A 6278-nucleotide genomic window follows, 5' to 3' on the forward strand; every position below is an offset into this window, starting at 1 on the left:
CAAAGATAATATGATTAAACAAATAATGGCTTGCTCAAGTAAGGCATGGTGTGGAAGCTAGAAGTTTATTAGTTTAGCATGAAAGAAAACTTTGCATGATTGCATGTTGTTCTAAGTTGGGTAATCTAGGTTTCCTACGGTTCTAAGAGGGTTCATCTTGACCCAAGGAAATGAAGGAAGTTTAAGGAAAACACTAAGGTTGCATGAAGGTGACCCTCCCAAAGATTTAAGACCGTTTGCATTTAGAGAATTATTTCCCTTACTTGGTGCAATACAACCTTGGTTGCTTCTCTCCCTCTCTCTAACACTTTATTTTGTTCTCTCTGTCCCCCCATCCCCTATTTCAAGACCTTTGACCTCTCTTTTGTAGGTGAAGGATTCATTTTCTATCTTATGTCCCCTTTCTACTAGCATAGCTATGACTTTCCCTTTTGGTGTAAGACAGACGAGCTCCTTCGTGAAGGCTGCATCCCTTGCCCTTCCCCGAGCGCTTATTTACCAAGTCAGTTCCACTACTAAATTAAACACTTTGCGTGACGAAGGAGTCTTTGTCGTGCAAAGGTAGTGCAAAAAGACCTTGCGTGATGAAGAAGTGCACATTCGTTACTCATCTAAACGATTGCGCGACGCTGTAGTACTCGTCGCTCGAAAGGCATATGGACAAAGGCTTTCCTCGTACGATATAAAAGGGTACAAGTGTGCTTTGTGACGAGAAATTTTTGGGGACGTCAACAATTTGTCTCGAAAAAACTTGCGCGACAAAACATATAAGACGTGCGTGGTTTTGCGCGACGATTAGTTAGCGTTGCGCAAGTGTGATTTTTAATAAAAAAAATAATAAATAGAATAAAAGGACTATTATAAAAAAATATTTCATACAAACGACAAAATAAAAAATAAAAAATTAATGAATAAAAAAACAATGTATTTATAATATAAATAAAAATGTACGTACAAATACAAAGTTTTAAAATAAAGTGGGAACAAGACGATGAAAAAAAAAAGTGAAATAATATGTAGGCAAGTCATTTGGAAGTGCTTGGTAATCTTGCTACTGGTAGGGGGTGGGGTTGGGGATGGGGTCGAATGTCGATAGACCTGATTGCTGTGTGTGCTCAGGGTGGAAGGGCTCTGACGGCGATGGTGCAAAAAAATCAAGGAGACGTATTCCAGAGGAACTGAGGGCATGTACAAGCATTGACATTTGAGACTTGTGCAATGCCAGCTCACTCCTCAGGCCAGCAACTTCCTGCGTCAAACCCTTAACCTTGCCCTTCGACTGCAAAGATGAAGAGGCTTCATTCTCCCGCCGCCTAGCATTTCCCATCCCCCGACAATGTCCCTGGCCTCTGACCGAAAGTCTATTCCAACGTCTCTGTCAGGATGCGAAACTCGCATCCTCAGGGGGATCCACAGACTCCATCAGTGTGTCTGGGGGAAGTTGGGAGGCGAACTCCTAAAGCACCAACTGATCCTTCTCCACCATAGTCGCCTGTGAAAAAAAAAACATGGATTATTAATATAAAACAATTTGAAATGACTAGTATAAATCTTTAATGCATAAGAAATTACTTACATGAAGGGATTGGGTCAACTCATCCCCAGGTCGAACATAAATGTTAGCAAAGATGTCGATCTCTGGGAATTTTGAACCCTCTTGAAATAGAAAAAGATAAGGAAAATGTTAGTACGAAAAAAATAATTTATTACCGACATTTTAAAAGGAAATGAAAGCTGTAATATATACTTTCTGTCGTGCCTCCATCATATATGAGAAAGGCCTCAAATCCGAATGGTGGAGAATAGCCTTCTTCTTCTTATTGTTCTTGTTTGCTTTCGCTTTCTTTTGTTATACACAAAATAAACGTATTAGTTGTAATATTTAAAGAAAATAAAAAAAATCATAATAAACATTACTAAAAATTTTAAAAAGTAAAATGAAAGAAGTCCTACTTAAAAACGCACCATATATCCCGGCTCCTGAAAATGACAACAGAGCCAAACCCAACTATCTTCTAGGTCCTCGAACTCCTTCGGGCAACCCTCCTCGACCTGCGGATCATCAAAATGCTCGAAATATTGCTACAGGTCACTTTTCCACTGCTTGTAGCGTTCGGAGAAGAGCCGATTGAGGTATGCCAACATGTCCTTGTTGATGGCATCGAAATTGTAGTTTGTCTGCAATGTAACAAATATTACGAACGTATTAGTAATAAAATATAGTAATAAATATAAATATTTAAATTTTACATGAAAAGCATTAAAAAGGCTACGCTACTTATCGACAAATGATTGCGCACCGTGTTCTTCACCTCCTCTGGCATCACCTTCCAAGACTTCCACCACATAAGGCAAAAAGTCTGCACGACGTGCCCAATGTCATGGACCAATGCACTATGTTGCTCCGCCGTTGGTGCTGCCCAATGTCGCTTATCGGATCTGATTGCGATACGACTGTTGGTCACCCGAGTGACCTTCATCCTCTTCAATTGCTGACAAGGTTCCCGGGTGTTTTTCTTGGTTGCAAAGAAATGAAAAAAAAATGTTAACCCAAAACTAATAACAAATCCTACTAAAATTTCGGCATAATCTCCCTATAATTAAAACATTTCCCAAAACCCTGAAAACAACATAAACAATATACGTATCCAACAAAATGATCACAACAGTTTAATAATAGGTTCAGAACGATGACAACTTTTTAATCCTTAAATGAAATAACTTAACAATTTGAACCTAAAACAACAAAACTCAGTTAACATGGGAATGAGGGAGTAAATTAGGATTGTATACCTGGCTGTGTACTTGAGGCATCGGTTGTGAATCTCGATGGCGACATCTGGTCAGGAGTGCGAGGGCGCCGGTGAGCACTTCGGGTGCTCACAGGTAGTGCCACCGAAGAAGTCGATGATGCTGACGCCTGTAGGACTGGAGGACTAGCTGAGTCAACTGGATTCACTGGCCTATGGTCCATCTTTGCCGGAGCAGTGGCGGCAGTAGTTGGTGTAGTCGTCAGAGAAGGTGTAGTCGTCGGACTAGGTGTAAAAGTCATCACCCTCTGGGATCTAATGAGTTATGCATCTACAAAATTGGAAATAAATTTGTTTCGTACACAAAGATTTAACTTACCGTACACAGGCATAATAATTTCAACTTAAATTTACAACGAAATTTTAAAACCCTAATTTAAAACCCTAATTCTAAACCCAATTCAAGTTTGGCAGAAAAAAAACTTAAAACTGATCTATTATACACAAACTAATCAATGTTAGCTAGAATAAAGACCCTACAATTATAACTTATAAGAAGAAACTAGCATAAAGGAGTAGTTGGAAGCAAAATCATAACTCAACAGCTTATCATGGAGAGTGGGCAGTTTACTACTAATTTGAGTACTTGACACAATGCAATAAAAGAAGGGTTAATTAGATTAAAATTCAATTGAAATATATGATCTATTAACGAGCTTATGTATGTACAAAAATTTGTTGGTGATTTGGAGTACAGTTATATAGAACTTTTTAACCGTTAGATTGGTTTTTGTGTTTTTAACCAAATATTTAACATTTAAAATGCATATATGCAGGTATCTATATTAATGGGACTAAAAAGAAATATTAACAATTATCTAATTTACCCGAGCGAGAACAAAACCAGGAGAATTTAATTAGTGTAATGTCAGAAAACAGTTCTAAAGTTTGCACCAGGAGAATCTAAAGTGATCTTTGCAGCGCATGCTCTTTCAACCTTATTTTAAGGCTTATTTTTATTAACTATCTGAAAATTGTTGAATAAACTCAACATACTTAATACACCTTATATTTGCTTTTTTACTTAAAATTTATCTTAATACATCCCACTACTTTCCCATAATACTCACACACCCCACATTTTCTATACACCTCACATTTCTCAAATCTTATAACACTCATTTTTAATTCTCAGGGACCGAATCTAACCATTTGAACGTTTAGTTTGCCAAAAGATTTCAAATCATCTGAACATTTAGTTTGCTGAAAGATTTCAAATCAACTTATCAAATTGGTTCCATTACCTTAGTTGGACAAGTGCTCCACCATCGTCCTCTAGTGAATCTCAGCAACGTTACCCACATTCAGATCATCCACATAGAAGAGGATGATCTCAAGGGTTGCCATACTTGCTAACAAGATGATGGTCACTTGTAGTAGAATAAGGAGCCCTGAATGATATTCTTGCGATAGGGTTTTTGAGATATGAAAAATTAGGAGCAATAATTTTTTAGAGTTTTTTTATTTGCTGCAAATTTCCCCAGAATTGAATAGAGGATTTTCCCAAATTTTTGTAGCAACTTTCTTCATCTTTCACTTCACATACAACACTATTAAATAGAACCAGACCTAGAGGCTTGAGGTTGGAAAAGGGCAAAAGGGGCTTGGGCATAGGATGCATTCGATGCACAATAACTGATCAAGGGGGGTTAGGGTTTTGTTCAACAATAGAAGTGGGAGAGTTTTGATAGTTGAGAAGATAAATAATACATTAAAAGTGCTTTGGAGTGTATTTAGAATTTTTTTTTTTAAAAAAAAATTTAATAATGTCAAAATTGTCATTGCATAGTGGGTAAATAAGTCATTTAATATTACATTTTAATGTGGGGTACATTCAACATTTTATGGGGTGCTAATATAAAAAGCCTATTTTAATGCCATTTCCTTTATGTCCTTGCTGGTTCATAATCCTAATTCCAGAACCTGAAGACTATTTATTGATTCCATCTGGCAATTTAAGTTTCTAATCATTCTTTAATTATATGTTTAGCACAGGTTAGAGCTGGTCCCAGTTCTTGGTTAAAGATTGAATTTGTCCTCTCTATCTTATATTATCTCTTTTATATTTGTCGATAGGAAATAATATTCATTAGATAAATTTTAACAATACATTAAAGATGTTGACAAGTAAAAAATACTAAATGTAAAAGTAATAATCTCAAAAGTAAAACTTAAGGAGGAACAAAACCACATAAGTGTAAGTATTAGCTCATTTCACCAAATCAAAGCTTAATCCTAAACCAAACTCATGCAACCCAAAATACTCGAAACAGTAAATTAGTGTCCAAAAATCCACAGATTGATTCTTCCTTACTTGTTTCATTGATGTCTCCTCCTATACCAATTCCAAATAACAATAATGTTTGGGTTCTTCTGATCAATCAAGTATTTCATCTAGTACTCAGTCATTCAATCAAGAGGGAAAAGAAACCCATACTGAGTTGATTTTTATGTTGTGTAATTAGTGTTAACTAGTATAAGGCTACCAACCATTTCTTCTTACAAGTTCACTCGAGTTGAACAAATAAACTCAGAGCGTGCACTACAATTTCATACATCAAAATGCACACCCAAATGGGATAACAATCCAAATTCAAATCTTATCAGTCACAAACAAGGTGAATAATCACCAGTATTAATTATACACAAATTATAATTGATTTGTGCACTAATTTAATTAGTTTCTCCGATACAATTTCCATTAAAAGTGAAGAGAAAAAAAAAATCATAATTCCACCCAAAAAACAAATTGCAACTGTTATAACAAGAGGAACATTGCAAGATTTTTCAGCTCCCGCCAGTACATGTTTGAGCACAGACTCCAAAGTACTCAAGGCATAAGGAACATTGCATGTGTTGTTCAATCTAACCCCAGTGAAGCAGCCTAAATCTAACCCCCAATTTAAGAAAACCTAATCTAACCTCATTGCCCAAAATCGTTCCCCTAATTTAAGACCTAAATCTAACCCCAATTAAGAACCCTAAAAACTCTAATTTAAGAACATAAATATAACCCCCAATTTACAAACCCTAAATCTAAACCCCATTGCCCTAATTCTAACCCCCACAGTCAATAAACAAAACTAAAAATAAAAACTGAAAATGAAATTACCTCTTGGAGATGAAGACGTGATGGCTGGTGAGAGGGATGGAGAGACGAGGTGAGTGAAGGAGAGAGGGATGGACATACAGAGGAAGGAGAGAAATGGTATCGTGTGGGGAAAAAAAGGAAGAAGAGGGAAGTGAGGGGAGGAATGAGACACACGGGGTTAAAAATATAGAATCTTGCGTGATGGAGTCTTTGTCGCGCAAGGTTAAAAAATCATAGTGCAAGTTTTTTTAAATTTCCCCAAAAAAAAAGAGCCTTAATTGAATTTTCAGACACTTGCATGACGAATACATAGTTTCGTTGCGCGAAGGGTATTTGAGCGATGACATATATGTATTCGTCCCGCAAGTGTATGAAAA

General features: G+C 36.5%; 1 long non-coding RNA gene across 1 annotated transcript; it reads right to left on the reverse strand.

The window, feature by feature from the left end:
• Positions 1-985: 985 nt before the first annotated feature.
• LOC126633193 (uncharacterized) lies at positions 986-6022 on the reverse strand. Its single transcript, XR_007626976.1, has 6 exons — positions 5923-6022; positions 2794-3081; positions 2301-2516; positions 1966-2178; positions 1748-1843; positions 986-1656 (listed from the first exon to the last, which is right to left on the reverse strand). It is a non-coding gene; the product is annotated as an uncharacterized LOC126633193 (long non-coding RNA).
• Between the last annotated feature and the right edge of the window lie 256 nt (positions 6023-6278).

This window comes from Malus sylvestris, chromosome 8 (assembly GCF_916048215.2).
Source record: "Malus sylvestris chromosome 8, drMalSylv7.2, whole genome shotgun sequence".
NCBI classification, from domain to species: domain Eukaryota; kingdom Viridiplantae; phylum Streptophyta; class Magnoliopsida; order Rosales; family Rosaceae; genus Malus; species Malus sylvestris.